This window comes from Lepisma saccharinum, chromosome 21 (assembly GCF_977018435.1).
Source record: "Lepisma saccharinum chromosome 21, izLepSacc3.1, whole genome shotgun sequence".
In the NCBI taxonomy this organism is placed as follows: domain Eukaryota; kingdom Metazoa; phylum Arthropoda; class Insecta; order Zygentoma; family Lepismatidae; genus Lepisma; species Lepisma saccharinum.
Genome location: NC_139249.1, coordinates 46,058,101 through 46,075,318, shown reverse-complemented (window position 1 = coordinate 46,075,318; position 17,218 = coordinate 46,058,101). Strand labels below are relative to the sequence as shown.

General features: G+C 38.4%; 1 protein-coding gene across 1 annotated transcript in view; it reads right to left on the bottom strand.

Moving 5' to 3' along the window:
* Positions 1–15,597, bottom strand: part of sel (canopy family protein seele) — a 60,296-nt gene extending 44,699 nt beyond the window's left edge. The window contains exon 1 of the mRNA XM_083142504.1: positions 15,438–15,597. The gene's annotated coding sequence lies outside the window, so the exon portion shown is untranslated. The remainder of the gene's footprint in view (positions 1–15,437) is intronic.
* Between the last annotated feature and the right edge of the window lie 1,621 nt (positions 15,598–17,218).

Here is a 17,218-nt window from a genome sequence, read left to right as displayed (position 1 = left end):
TAACAAAAGTTCTCTCTCAATGGTAATGCTAACAATCAAGGGGTTGTGGGTTCAATCAATGCTAGCGGCAGATTGGTTTTGATTCCCTTTTAAACTACAGGTTTAAACTGTATACTACTCAATAGCTTATTTGGGCATAAAGTGGACTTAATTATATCACACCAAATGATGCTTTTTGAACGAACTATATGGCACAAACCAGTGCTTGAAGTGGGGTGAACATGGGGGAATACCATCCAACCAGTAGAGAAAATTTTCATAAAATACCCCCCCTCCCCTCTGACACCAGTTTTAACAGCAAGAAATGTCTTATTTGGGCAATGTGTGTAATTTGAAGAACCTGTTTAACACATTTGCAAATATACAAGGAATCTATGTTTTAAATATTTAAAGTAAGTTGATTTAAGCACCAAACACTGTTTCAGGTGAGAAATTTACAATCGCCTATATCATATTAACTGTAATTGACAATATGGAGAACACATATTTTACACAATTAGCCTTTCAAATATACCAAGTAGTTGATTTGGTACTTGCAGTTGAACTTAGCTCTCGGTAACAGTTCCAAATGTTTAATGACTTTTCATTTTATTATTACTAGGAAGTGTTTTAGGATACTGGAAGGGATTGTGGGATTTTGTGCTTCAGATCAGATATTACGTGATCAGCTGTTGAAAGCATTTGGGAGGTTTTAAGGGTTCCCACATAAATTCTAACTGCATTTTCCCTGAGTTTACCAGAATCAGCACATTTTTTCCAGAGTACTCCAGTACCAGGACCGGCTCTACCATACGTGCATTTGCACAGGGCGGCAAGCTCAAGGGGACGGCAAAATTTATAAAAATGGAAACTGCATTATTTGAGGCAGTTTGGTCTTCATGGGGCGGAGAAAATTCAAATTAAATCCATTTGCATATGCAGTATAAAGCAGAAACGGATAAGAAAAGCAAAGAGTAACTGCGAAAGAAAGCGGTGCCGAAAGTTCATGTAAGTTGTTCTCTTACAAAAGTAGCTATTATTGTTTTGTCTGTGAAAATGGTAAGCAACGTCAACTGTGTGTGCGGTGCAAAGTTACAACACTATCTATTGTTTGACCACACACCAGTCTGCCAGTCCTCTGCCCCCTGTTATTGAGGTTTGAGTTAAACTGACGTGTCGCATTCGGTAGTCGGAAATAGAGCTGCATTGTTCTTTGACATGTTGATCGTGAAAGGTGGTGATGATAGGTATTACCGAATCGCATAAGATGCAATAGCAAGTACGAATATCCGTTGTTTTTTACATTGCTGGTTGCACCTCATTTACGATCTTGATGGTGTAACGATAGTGCAGTTAGTGTTTGTCGTGTGTGAGAACGCGTGTTTGAGTGTGACAATGTATTGAGAGACTTGTGTATATTTGTCCTGTCATTAAAACAAATGGTTTGTCAAGTCATCGTAAGAGATTTAAACATTATTTGTTGTATTTGTAATTGTAAACTAAGGTATGTCTGATAAAAGGAAAAAACTTTCGGGTGCAGAATATTGTGAGGAACATTAGGAACACCGAGACATTGATGCCACTGAGCTATGTGATGAACTGAAGGTCACACTTAATAAAAGATGATGCGCCTCCACTTGAAGTGTTGCGCTACATTATTGACAATTGTTTCGCTCCAAATGTAGCCGTAGCTTTGAGAATACTGCTTACTCTGCCGGTAACAGTTGCAAGTGGTGAACGTAGTTTTTCTAAACTGAAGCTTATTAAAATGTATTTACGTTCCACAATGGGTGAATCGCGGTTAGGACGACTTGCCATGATCTTAATTGAACATGAAATTGATCAAAAATTAGACTATGGTTCTGTTATTCACAACTTTGCAAATAGAAAAGCTAGAAAAGTTCATTTGTAAGCTTTCCAACTTAAGGGGGGGGAAGGTACAAAGCGAATAGCTATATCATGAAGAAATCGTGGTTTACGAGGTGTACATAATTGTAAACTATACATACATAGTTTATTGTAAATAGTAATGATATGAAGATATCTTACTTCATGTACATGTGGAAAATGTACATAATTATGTACAGTATAAATAGTCATGAAAAAATAGTGAAACAAAACAGGAGAGCTGAGAGTTCTGCACGTCGGCAGAAACTATGGTGACTAAATGCAACAGATATTCTATTATTATAACGCTTAAATATACATATATTATTTTTTCATTTATGAATGACTTATCTTCTCAAATTATGTATTCTTTCATCTTATTATGTTAAAAATTGGTTATACCATGTGAAATTGACACGGATAACAAGCTTAGTTGTTCAATTTCAATAAATACATAAATAAATACATTAAGTTTTCTTTGTATGTATTTTGGGGTGGGGGTGGCAAGAAGTAAAATTGCAGGGAGCGGAAAAATTCCTAGGGCTGGGGCTGTCTAGTACATTACTATTCTAAATATATTTTACAATGGCCTATGGTGCATCTGTGTTATCAATAGTATTAGATATCTGATATATTTATAAACAATCTGTAATTTAGTGCAATATTCAGCCATCTTGTTATATATTTTATGAATAAGAACATGAAATTAATGTTATTGTTTTGCAAAGTAAATGTCTAAATAGGTAGTTCCTTTTCAAAGGCAAAACCCACTACAATCACCCAGTTATGTACATTAATTAAGGAGGTGAATGAACCATTCATCGAACATTCAAGGAGCACTTGCAATTTTATATCAGATCAGTAGGCCTATTAGTAAATTTTGTTTAGTACTTTATCAGTATCAGCCAATAACAAAACAAATTAAAGAATAAAATAATATCTTTATGCACTTAATTAAGAAGTAAGGTTTTTGGGTGGGGGGAATTTTTACACTTTTGTTATAGCACACAAAATAAATTTCAAACACCATCACAAACTTTGGGAGGTGGCTCATCACGTGGTGTTCAAAACTCATTGCTAATTGACCTACAGAAGTGATAGAACATTTTGTCTTTAGCTTTCATAATCGAATGCGGTGGTTACAAAAACCAAGGGGCTCTTTAGCAGCCTGTAAAATAGAAGTCAGCTGAAATTTTCAAGATTCTCTAGAAGCTTGAAATCTCTTAAGTGATTCAAGTATGATACTGTCCAGCATTTCAGTGACACGAGAAAAGTGAAAAACGAACCCAGTCAGGGACAGCCACGTACTGTAAGGACTGTGCAACTGGAAAAATTAGTGACGGTCTGTGAACTGACCAGTTCCAAAATATCCATGTCTCGTATGTTGCAAAGTGACCTAGGACTGAAAGCTAACAAACAACATACAGACCACTTTGTAGCCTAAGAAAGCTATAAAGGTAAAGTGCCTACTGGATCATTAAGCATAAATTGGCACAGAAGAATTATCATGGAGGCAGCTTTCAACTGCTTTCAGCCCCACTTACACTAACATGTCAGAGAAGAAAACGACGAAATTAAATCCGAACGCCCGTGCCTTTCATCCGGAGATCAAGTATAGTAATTTCAGTAAACCGCAGACTCTTCATCCGCCATTCTCTCCGGCGAGTGCTGAACCGCCTTCGGGTCTGGTCGTAGAAGAGAAATGTAAAATAAATCCAGCAAAAATCTACAACAACTTTGAAGAAGCGCTGAGACTAAGCAGGCTCGAGGAAAAAGAAAATTTGGTCACGGCTTTGAGGATTTTGATTAGAAATAAGCACGAAAAGGGAAAATCTATCACCTTCCCGTACCCAGAGGCGGTCGACATGATAACTCTAAAGTCTAACAATATTCCTACTGAAACGGAGGAATTATCATCATTGCTGGAAAAAGTTTTTGCTCGCCGAGGCGTCTCCCTGGATATAAACGAAATTTACTCAGACTTCGCGAGGGCTCACGGGAGGGTGGTGTTTATCCCAAGAACAGAATGGCCGCACTGCTTTCAGATAGCGAGACACCCTTAATGGAAAGGTACGTAAGCGTTGCACAGGCAAACCTAATGGGGGCAAAACTGTCAACCGCGGAAATTTTTGACTTCGCTAAAAACAAAAAACTGGATATTCTGGCCTTGCAGGAACCATATATTTTTAAAAACAAAATTCCATCTGCACCGATAGGGGCGAGAATTATAATGCATCATCAAAATGCTAAATCTGCAATAGTTATTCTAAACAGAGAGATTGTACCAATTAAAATCGCTCAATTTTCTACCAGTCACATTAACTGTGTAGAATTATCCTTGGAAAATTTATCATTCATAATTATAAACTGCTATTGCCAATATAGCCATAATATCGAACAGTTTCTGGAAAAAATGGGTGACGCGTGCAACGTCTATAGCAACAAAGGTCTCCTAATAACAATGGATGCAAATTCCTCCTCCCCGTGGTGGCACGGGCATGAGACGAATCCCAACGGAGAGCTGGTGGAGGAATTCGTGGCAGGAAATAATCTGTTTGTGGAGAATCTACCAGACAATCCTCCAACTTATAGAGGCAGGGCGGGGGCATCCAGTAACATCGACGTAACTTTGTCCAACAATAGATTACTGGGAAAAGTAAAAGAATGGAAAGTGAATGACATGAAAACTACCAGCGATCACAATGTGATTACTTTTAAAATATCCAAAAATTCAACTGAAGAAGAAAGATCACCAAAAATAAGATATGACTGGGGAAGAACAAATCAACAACTTTTAATTGAATCAATACACCTCCCCCAACAGGCGGACTCCACGAAAACGATAAACGAATGGGCAAGAGTGGTGACAGAAACGATACAAAACGCAATAGAAATTGCAACGCCTAAAAAACAGATTAAACATAACAACAAGCCATGGAACAAGAAGCTAACTAAGCTCAGAGCATTCATGAGAAAAACACGGAAAATTTATTAAAAAACAAACATTAATGAAATGAGAATTAAAAACTTGGAATTATACAGGGTGGCCAAAAAAAGATATGAAAATGAACTAAGATCCTACAAATGTAAACACTGGAAAAATTTCGTTACAAACAAATTAACAATTGATAAATGGGGACTGCCGTATAAAATCGCATCTGGGAAAATTAAATTAGGAAAAGCTCTCTCAACACTAGAGAAGGAAGATGGAACACACACAATAGATTTGCGAGAGACGGCAGAACAATTACTGCATGGACTCCTGCCGGACGATGCGATGGAGAATGAGGACGACTACCACACAAATACAAGATTGAAACTCCAGGAGACTTACAACAAGGATCCAATTCTGCCTTTCGCGGAGGAAGAAGTAGCTCTCCAGATAATGACGTTGAAAAGAAAAAAATCGCCGGGTCCGGATAACATTCCAGCAGAAATAATCCAGATGGCGGTGCAGAAGCTCATTCCAAACCTAACGTCCTTTTTTAACAGATGCTTGGAAGTTCAAAAATTTCCCACGCCCTGGAAGGAGGCTAACGTTATTATAATACAAAAGGATGCTGATCGTGACGAAACGCAGTCGAGATCGTACCGCCCAATCTGTCTCATAAATGTTCTGGGAAAGGTCTTTGAAAAAATGATAACAAAAAGATTATTAGAATTCCTTGCTTTGAAACCAAATACAGGTCTCCAATACGGCTTCACAAAAGGGAGATGCACGGAGGATGCAGTAAATACTTTATTAAACACAGTCGCTTCGAACGAAAACAAATACGTGGTGGCAACACTGGCGGATATAACTAGGGCGTTTGATAATCTGTGGTGGCCTCACTTACTCTGTACTCTCAGAGAAATGAAATGCCCAGGCACCCTGTATAGAATTCTGGAGGACTATTTCAGAGATAGAAAAGTCACCCTACATATTCCGGACCAAGATATCGCTAAAACAATGACAAAGGGTTGCCCACAGGGTTCCGTTTTGGGACCCCATCTATGGAACGTAAACTTCGAACCTTGCATCAAGACCTTGCAAGAAACACTGGAAGTAGTTAAGTGCATAGCCTACGCCGATGATCTGATAATTATCACCACAGGAAACTCAAGAGCAGAAATCGAGAAAAATACTACCACCGCGTTACAAAAATTGACACAATGGTGTGATAAAGCTAAATTAAAATTATCGGATACAAAGACCAAATACATAGTTTTGAAAGGAAAATTTAGCCAACATCGGAATCCATTAATAAGAATGAAAGGCAAATCAATAAAAAGGGTAACTGAGATTAAATACTTGGGAGTGACGCTGGAAGAGGGCTTACTTTTCAAAAGCCACATAGAGAACATAACCTCCAAAGGGGAAGCTCTCATGAACACAATAGCTACCATTGCATCCAACAGCTACAGACTTCCTCCGTCAGTTATTAAAACTTATCTAGTGTCCATCTACTTTTCAATCATCACTTACGGGGCATTGGCGTGGGCCTCATCGTCATTGCATAAAATAACGTACGTTCGTAAGCTAAGATCTTCTTACAGGAAAGTAATTCTCAGAGTTACCGGGGCTTTTAAAACTACTTCGTCGGAAGCGCTGTTTGTCATGATGGGAACTTTGCCAATTGATTATCAAATTAAGCTGAGGGCAATGACTTATCACTTCAAACGTGGGAACGAGAGGGAGATAACCGAACAAATGGGAGAATTCCTCCCCACCGTCCAGGAGATCAAGGCGAAGATTCATCGAGACTGGCAGCGAGAATGGGACGAGTGCGAGAAGGGTAGAAGACTGTATAACTTCCTCCCCTGCACGCAGGAGAACGTTTTTAACAGGGACGTCACGCCATCCAGAGGGCTGATACATCTTCTAACAGGGCACAGACCATACGGGAGTTACCTCACAAAAATAGGTAAAAGGGAAACCGACGTATGCCGAGACTGCCGGATGGAAAGAGACACGCCAGAACATAAGAGTTTTTTCCTGCCCCGCCTCTGATGAACAGATAATATTGGCCAGAAGAGACCTGCCGAATAACAACATCTTCGAACTGATAAGGAGCGAACATTTAAATAAGTTATGCGACCTCGCAGATTTAGTGTCCAATATCGAGTTGCGGAGGTACCTGACGGAACCGGAAACCCGGCGCCCACCAGCCACCCCTCCTCAACAGGAGCCCCGCAGAAGCAGCAGGATACGAAACCAAGTCCCCACACCCCCTCCCCGGAGACCGTCACAATCGCGTCGGGAGCAGATACCACAGGAAGAAGAGGAGTCGGCACCGGAAGATTCAACCCGAAGGAGAAACTTCAGAGTGTCCACTGGGACGAGGAGCCGCCGCCAGGAGAGGGTTACCACCGTCCAATCAGCCTGGAGAGAGCCATGAAGGTTGCCCGGAGAGAAGTCGTCGAAGATGAAAATGACCTAAAAACCATCTCTAGGGATAAAATAATACAATAGCATAATAACGAAAAAAACAACAGCTTTAAAAGTAATATCAGAACCCCACATTAAATCGTGACTAAAGTTTCTTTAATAATACATCCAAGATGAGGGGCCATAAACTCTTAAAAATTTAACTTGAAAATTGCTAGATTTCGAATCTGCTGGAATCCAGTAGGCAACAAAGAGACTTAATATAAAAGGAAATTTCCAACAAACAAATTAAATTAAAATTAATTTTTTAACAATGTAAGTGTAGTAAAAACCATGAACTTATATTTATATACTTATTATTAATTAATATAATCTAATATAAAAGTTTGTTTATCTTTTCCCTTTTTTAATTTTTTTATTATTATTATTATTATCAAGTCTACATATAATTATTTGCGTTTTTTATGTCATATTTATTTATCTATTACATATCTAACAATTACAGTTTCCGCATAATTAGCATTCTATCAAAACTTAGTACCCGTTAATTCACGTTAAATTGTGCGGCTGTGATTTCATTCTGAGATCTCATAGCAGCCTCAGTCTGCATGGACATTGAACCTCGCACGGCCACTGTCGCTCCCGTGGAATGCAGAGTCAGCTTCATGTCGCATAACCAAGTTGACACGGAGTGCTGACGCCGGTATCTTATCGGGCGTGTGTCCTCAACACATAAATGAAACAACGGCGAGATAAATAAGGAACTACAAAACCTCTTACAGTAAGTGTATATTAGGAATCGACATCCACTAAATTAATGAACTAGCCCAGTATTTCAGTGCATTTAACTTCCAAATAGCAAATTCTCCCCACACACTACAATAAAGCCTGATCTGGAAACCAGACAGGGAACTTGCGTCCGTGCAGACTAATCCAAGCAATCATTCACCCCAATCTAAACTCTCACCCCATCATACTCTCCCCTCAAGCTTAAAACAGTTCTGGATACCAGAATGGTTGTCCCTCCTGTACATAGCATTTCCTATAGTACTATCTATACGATAACTAAAACTAACCAATAAACTAACATAAACTAATCCATAACTACTATTAACAAATTTAATTAACTACCAATCATACAAATGCACAGTAAATTTACAAGAAATCTTTAAGACTTGTTCCGGTCACCAGAACGGTCTATTAAAATAATACAAACTAAAAATTATTAAATGTAGCTATGTATAGAATCTCCATGTATTTTATTTTTTTGTAATTGTATTTTATGTATGAAAATAAAGATGAGAAGAAGTAGGATAAAAAGGCAGGGGAACCGTTTAAATTCAGGAAACTGATGTCCTGGTTTATTTAAAGGTACCAGGACATTGAGAGCATACCCTCGAAAGTATGCGGGTGGAGGCGGGCTACTTCGGGAGGTTTCCCCCTTTAGATATGTATATGTGCTGTATGTGTATACGTGTATGTATATATGTCTGAATATGTATGTGTGTATACATTCTAAAGGCCAATAAATAAATAAATTAGTGAAAAACGAGCCCAGCCAGGGATAGCCACGTACTATAAGCTTTCATAATCGAATGCGGTGGTTACAACAACCAAGGGGCTCTTTAGCAGCCTGTAAGATAGAAGTCAGCTGAAATTTTCAAGATTCTCTAGAAGCTTGAAATCTCCCAAGTGATTCAAGTATGATACTGTCCAGCATTTCAGTGACACGAGAAAAGTGAAAAACGAACCCAGCCAGGGACAGCCATGTACTGTAAGGACTGTGCAACTGGAAAAATTAGTGACGGTCTGTGAACTGACCAGTTCCAAAATATCCATGTCTCGTATGTTGCAAAGTGACCTAGGACTGAAAGCTAACAAACAACATACAGACCACTTTGTAGCCTAAGAAAGCTATAAAGGTAAAGTGCCTACTGGATCATTAAGCATAAATTGGCACAGAAGAATTATCATGGAGGCAGCTTTCAACTTGCAGAATGACTTATGCCATATGAACTCATATGGCTCAAACAACCCAGAAGTGGCTTGAGACAAATGTGCTCAACTTTATTTCTGCTTCAGATAGATCATCTGGCAGTGCAGACCTCAGCTCTCTGAACTACAAATTGTGGTCTGTACTTCAAGACATGATTTGCAAGAATATATAATGTAGTATTGTCACTTTGAACCACTATCTTGTGAAGGCAGTGGCAGATTTCCTCCTCGATACAGGCGTAATGCAACTGATGAATGGCCACAGAGACTTAGGTCCTATGTGCAGGTCCAAGGCAGTCATTTTGTGCTTTGTGTACACAATATATCCATGTAACACATATCCATCGGATATAATATCCTAAAAGTATCTTCTGTTATTTCATTCAGAGCTTTGAAATATTTATATGGTAAGACTGGGTGTGTATATGTAGAATACTTTCGGCAAACAGAAGGTTATACAGGGTGTCTACCAAAATAACAAATCTAACATTCTTGACTTTTCATGACCTTTTTTCTTTATTCTTAACATTTATTAATTGCAACCCCTACTTAGGTATAGTTGAAAATTAAGAAAATATATATTTTTATTCAATATAAACTCCTGTCCCAAGGCTGGTTATGATGAAAACTGAAGCTGAACTTTAAGAAGAGATTTAGACTTGCTTTAATTATTAATGCAATAATAATAATATGAGCCGCGGTGGCTCAGTCGGTAACACGTCTGACAACCATGCTAAAGGTCCCGGGTTCGATCCCAGGCCGGTTCAAATCCGGGAACTTTTCTAACGGTGGAAGCGGCCCCGGCGCCCACCCAGCATCGAATAACATGGGTACCTGGGGGGGCGGTCAGGGGCGTGATGCTGATCACATCACTCCCACTCACGACCCGATCAAGAAAGTGTAGGGCGTTACCCCCAAACCCCCTATACGCCTTCATGGCGTATGCATTAATGCGTATTAATGCATGTAAAAATTATTCTTAAGAAATAAAGTGAAGAAATCTTAACCACAAACTCAATACAATTTTAGATTTCCAAATATTGAATTTTATCAAATGACTGTACAGCTATATAACAATGTAAGTTCACTATACTGTACAAAATAGCAAAAGTTCTTGACCTAGAGCATAATTTCTTGACTTTCTTGACCTATCCGTTGATTTATTGACTGGTATATACCATGTTATAATATCAATTAATCTGTGATGCAAAATAAACACATATCAAAAGATTACGTCTTCAAAATACTTCATATAAAACAAGTTAATGAAGTTGGAATTATTAGTACAATAACAAGCATATTTTAGTATTTCAGATGTGCTTCATTGGAACTCAATGATAATTAGATGACTTTCTCTGAGTTTTTACTTTTCTTCAAATTTTGTGAGAAGTTCAGGTTTTTCCAGGTGTGTGGGAACCTTGTTTATTTATTTATTGAAATTTCCAGTACAGCAGAAGCCATTTTAAACCGGAAAGAAACAACAGTAAAACAGTACACTAGTGTTAAAATGAACACACAAAACAAGATAAAATAAAATAAACAAAATATAAAAATAAACATAAACAAGTCGAGACAGTTCCAAGGTAAACAGATGTGTTTTACAAAAGCATTACTTATATACAATTTTTTCTATGTTGGTGATGAAAGATGGATATGAACTGAATATATCGGTTTGGTTTGAGATTACATTGAACTGATTTCACTATGAAATAGTGAACGTTAAATGAGTGAGAGTCTTGGAGTTGCAGTGTGGAAAGTTTCCTTGCTCCGTGTTTTATGTCTGGGCACTCTGAGGGAGAGTTCGTGGAGTGGGATGCTGCATCTTAGGTTTCCATTAATTATCTTATGTAGTAATTTCATATCTGCAACGTATCTACGTAATTCTGGAGTATTTATGTTTAAGTTTATAAGCAGATCTCTCTTAGGCAGATGTCTCAGGGCCGGCACTCTATATCGAACGATAGAGAGGAAAAAGCTGAGAACACGCTCGATATTGGAGGTATGAGAAGGGGCAACCATGTTCCAGATGGGTGAACAGTATTCTAGAATGGTGGACACGAAAGTTTTGAAGTAACTGGAAAGTGCTTTCGGGTTATGGATTTCGGTGAAGAACCCTGAACTTGATCCATCTAATCTAACAATGAAAGTACTTGGTGTTTTATTAATGTTACGAGCCTTAAACCTCATCCACCTATCTTAATAAAAGCATTTAGTAAATCATGAAATCATGGAAACCTTTTCACACACCATGCACATGAAATAGATGGCAGCAGCAGTCCACATCCAAGACAAAGGTAACAGTTCCGAATGTATATTGATGTTTCACAGTTATAGAAGTATTAGGAAGTACTTTAGAATATTGGAAATAAGTGAGAATGTAAGTTCGTAGCTTGGAGAAACTAATTACCGCAGCTAAAAGCTTCACTGTCCTCCTCCGTGCGGTCTAAGGCACCTTGCTTTGGATGGCAGGTGCGAGATGGCATGGGTTTGATCCCGGGAATTTTCGGTCTGTGTATAGGGGCGGTGGCAACCCAGCATCATGACGAAATTGGGGAGCTTCGAATGAGTAAGCGTAATCCGGTCGCGTAGACCTACTGCAACAACTGGGGATACGTCGGGATGACCCCCCGACTATTCCAATCCTGGTTGAAGATCTTCACGTTTAGAGTTGACAAAGGAAAGTGTGGGAGGGAGACTGGCAGCTAGCTGGTAGGTAAGCCATGGCACTTCATGGGCTGTTACGCACAGGGTTATTTAAAAGCTTCACTAATTATTGGTTACTGGAGAAATTATGATTTGAAATGAAGCTTGCGGGAGCAGGTGTTCTTGGTTATCGGTCAACTTGGACACAAGATTTTTACAGATTTCATGATTTTCAGGCTCAAAGGGGGGTTTTGCGTTAGAGACAAGATATTACATGACCAAGTGTTTAAAGCATTTAGGGGTGTAATTTTAACACTAAGAGCCCTAAACCTGACCCATATAATCTAACAACAAAAAAGATCCAGGGAAATGTTGTTATTACTAAGACCCATAAGCCTGACCCACCTAACATATAAATGAAAGCATTTAGCGACAAAATACTCCTTCGCATCCGATGGTCTTGAAGTAGATCTCAGTAGCAATCCGTATCAAAGACGGGAGTAAATGAATGGTTGCTTGAAAACAAATAATCCCTATAAGAGTACACGGGAGGTAAAAATCGTTCTTCAGAAAACTTTCTGTAAATAATTGCCGAGATTCTGAAGTATATGTTAACAGATACGATTGGAAATAGAACTATGTAAAACATCCCTGTGCACCATGATAAATTTGAAATTAAACAATCGGAACTTGGGGCATCACTAGTCGCTGAACTACATATGTGTTAACAGATACAAAAAGAAATCGAACCATGCAAAAAATGTCTTGGTAAAGTTTTCATCTCCGAGAAACATATTTCTTCAAATTTACAGGAGAAATTATTTACCTAACTGACTTTCCGTACACTTTTCAAACGCCGTGGAAGTGTTTTTCCCCATCGTTTAATTTATTTGGCCGGTAAATCATGTATTTTTCAAGATTAATGTCTCTCCGATGCACGAAAGCTGTTGTGTCTATGTCTTTCTACTACATGAACTAAATCTTGCATGCGTTTGCTGACGTAACATCCGCGCAGTGTTTCTGACCATGCGGTTTTGTAACTGTGTAAACGTTGCAGAATTATCTTTAATTTTTCTGATGTTGACTAACAATTTTAACTATGTTTGCCTAACCTAACCTTGCCGTGCATGGTTTGTAGGGCTATTTATGAATGGTGTATGGGGCTACATGCATGGTTCGTGGGGCTATCCTAGCAGGTTTTGTGGGGGTTTTTAACCTGGAAAAATACAAAATCAATAACACGAAAGTAGGTATTTTTCGATAAAGAAGGTTGCAACACTGCATAACCACTGATCATCGATAACGCTAGTCAAGATTTCTCCGCCATATTGCATGCAACACAAGCAAAAACGAACAAATAAGGATTACTCAATATGTCGAAAAAATTGAGATGGGTCCAAGTTCCTTTTGTTTTATTGCGATTTCATCATGCTGCGAATGAAATTTTTACATGGTTCGATTTCAATGTGCATCTGTTAACACATACTGCGGAGTTTTAGCGATTACTGAAGGTTTTGTTCAATATATGCTTTCGAGTTTAGGTTAGGCAGGTTAGGTTTGGTTCCCTTAGCATTAAAATAAAGTCCCTAAATGCATTCTATAAGGTTCCGATTTACTTCTACATTCATTCCCATGCTTCTACGATATTTACTGTCGCTTGTCGACAGAGATTATCTTGTCCATGAGAAGTGCATAAGGTAATTTTCAAGTTTTTTTTTTTTCAACATAAATAACTTTACTTTGAGACCAAACCGTGCTTATTAATTACTTTAAGGGGTAAAACTGTCAAAGCTGGGAATCTGATTTCTTATTTACAGGAGAAAGTACTTACGGAATTGAGTTTATGTGTAATTTCGGAATGTCATAGAAGATTTTCTCGCATTTTTCAATGTATTTGGCCGCTATGTATTTTTCTATAATAATGTCTGTCTGATGCATGAAAGCTGTTGCTTGCATTTCCATCCATGTACTTGAACCGGATGTTGCGAGCATCTGATAACATAAATCCCCGGTAAGTGTTTCCAAACACACAATTTTTTCACTATATTGCCCAACCTAACCTTACCGTGATAGTGTGTGGGGCTATCGTGGATGGTTATACGATTCAGAATGGTTTTTGGGGTTATTCGTGGATGGTCATAATATCCCGAATATTTTTTGGGGCTATGCATGAATGGGTTTTGGGGCTATGCGGGAATTTTTCTGTTAAGAAGGTTGAATCACTGCTTTGCCGTTTGAAACACAACACTAGTCAAGATTTGCATGTTCAGGATGCGAGAAAAGAAGGAACAATAATTACTCTATATGTCGACAATAGATACTAATTTCGTTAAGAAAAGCGAAAGCCCTTGTTAAACGGAGCGATTTTACAATACCGGGAATTTCTCCATTTTGTTTGAATTTTGGCATACTCACTAAATTAGGGCTCCTAACCACGAATCTGAAGTTAAAATGGTAAAAATTTACTATCCTCCGGACACCTCTAATTTATTCGTTTCGTCAATTTTTGACATTCGTACTTACGTATCTGCTTCGCGGAACATTCCTGAAGGTGTATCAACATGTTTTGATTAAATTTGAACTATGTTTCCTAACCTAACAGAACTAACCTAACCACGTGCCAATGGTTCGCAATTATATCCAATTTCTAGATCCTGATACTAACATGACACCAAATTTTAACTATGTTTCTTAACCTAACAGAACTAACCTATCCACGTGCCAATGGTTCGTGGGGCTAGCTATTCTCCATCGGAGAATTAATTTTCAACGAACAACATGAATTTCAGCTATGAAACATTCCCACATCACACAAAACACTTTCCCGATGTTCGACAATGCTACAGGAACTTATTACGGTAAGTAGTTTCTTCTGTAAAAATAAATAAATGTATCCGAAGGATAGTAAACTAGTACCCAGAAATTTCTATACATGAGCGCCAAATTTTAAGTGCAGATTCGTGATTAGGAGACCCAAATTAGTAAGTATCCGAAATTTCAAACAAATTGGAGAAATTCCCTGTATTGTTAAATTATACCCTCACTTTCACGAATCCTCAGCAATGCAGAATATGCAAGTACCAATGTGAGAAAAAAAGAAAATAAACGAATTTGAGACGTTTCCCGGAGATTAAAACGGTAATAATGCCACATTACCATGATTAATTCGTTGTTAAACAAGCGGAACATGGGCTTCAGATTTATCTTCTATCGTCAACACCTAGTTGAAGTTATAGTGTCTATTTTATCGACTGGTGTACAATTCAATAGTCTAGCCCATTTACACTCAGCATTTGCTTTTTATTCTTCCAAGAATGAAACAAAGAATGGAATACGTGGTATTAGGAAGACTCAAATTACGGTGGTTTACAGTATATCGGTCTTCTGCATATCTGTGACTTATAACATCTTTTCGAACCAGGGGATAATAGGGGCTAACTTTTAAATACACTAGCAGGATATGTCTATAGAGAAAAAACTCACCTTACATTCTGTTTTCAGAAATGTTTACATTCAGAAACACTAAATACTTTGAGATAAATCCGGACACATTTATATATCTTACCTAATGATTCCACGGCTCTTACTAATGCACAGTCACATTCATCTACCGAACAATGAATTTACGTACACTGACGTGTAAATTCTAAATATTTTGTATTTTTCTCCAGCAATAGCGTGAGTACACGTGGCACTTCGCGTGTTCACTTTTGTTTCGTCGTCTGCTAGCTGAACGTGTAAACAAAAGCCCCGTCTAGTTCGTTGCACTTTTGAATTCCCTTTGCACCGAAGCATCTAGTTGGTTACACGGTGCAACACTGGATATACCTGCACTGCACCGAGTGCCAAAAAGTGCAGCGAACTAGACGGACCAACCGTCGACTCAAGCAATCACCGCTAGCGATTTAAATTTAAATACCAGCGATTTGCTCCCGGAACAGCGAGAAAATCTAAATACTAAAATTACCTGAATTTCTTATCCTCGAAAAACGGAACGGAACGGAACTTTTACTTTAAGATAGACTAAATTATATGTTAACATGGAGATGATGACTATATTCACTTTAGTTATAATTTCACGGTGTAGCGTCAAATCATCGCCGACAAAACATCGCCAACAAAACATCGACGGTACAAAACATTGACGGTACAAAACATCGACGGTACAAAACATCGACAGCACATAACATCGACAGTACAAAACATCGACACGGCAAAAACATCGACGCCAAAAACATCGACGCCAAAAACATCGACGGCAAAAACATCGACACCAAAAACATCGACGGCAAAAACATCGACAGCAAAAACATCGACACCAAAAACATCGACGACAAAAACATCGACACCAAAAACATCGACAGTACATAATATCGACAGTACAAAACATCGACGCCAAAAACATCGACACCAAAAACATCGACGGCGAAAACATCGACAGTACAAAATATCGACAGTACAAAACATCGACGCCAAAAACATCGACACCAAAAACATCGACGGCAAAAACATCGACAGTACAAAATATCGACAGTACAAAATATCGACCCCAAAAACATCGACGGCAAAAACATCGACAGTACAAAACATCGACGGCAAAAACATCGACACCAAAAACATCGACGGCAAAAACATCGACGACAAAAACATCGACGACAAAAACATCGACAGTACAAAACATCGACGCCAAAAACATCGACACCAAAAACATCGACGGCAAAAACATCGACAGTACAAAATATCGACAGTACAAAACATCGACGAAAAAAACATCGACGGCAAAAACATCGACAGTACAAAATATCGACAGTACAAAACATCGACCCCAAAAACATCGACGGCAAAAATATCGACAGTACAAACCATCGACGGCAAAAACATCGACACCAAAAACATCGACGCCAAAAACATCGACGGCAAGAACATCGACAGTACAAAACATCGACGGTAAAAACATCGATTGTACAAAACATCGACGGCAAAATCATCGACGCCAAAAACATCCACGGCAAAAACATCGACAGCAAAAACATCGACGGGAAAATAATTTTTTTACAAAGTTTTCCACACTAAGTAATTCAAATCTAATCCCGAATATTTTGAGATGGCTGCCCTAAATTATAAAGTGAAACGAACAATGCGTAATGAGCGAACTCAAGTTGCCAACTTACAGTGCTACCGTGCTACCAATGTACAATGGTCATTGTTGTAAGAACGGCCCGCGAGGTCGAAACACGCCCTCTCAATAAAGACGTTATTGTTATTATTATTATTATTGATAAAATTACAAACAATGAGATTGCGCAGTGAACGTGATTGTTTAGTTTCTGGTAACCATTTATGACT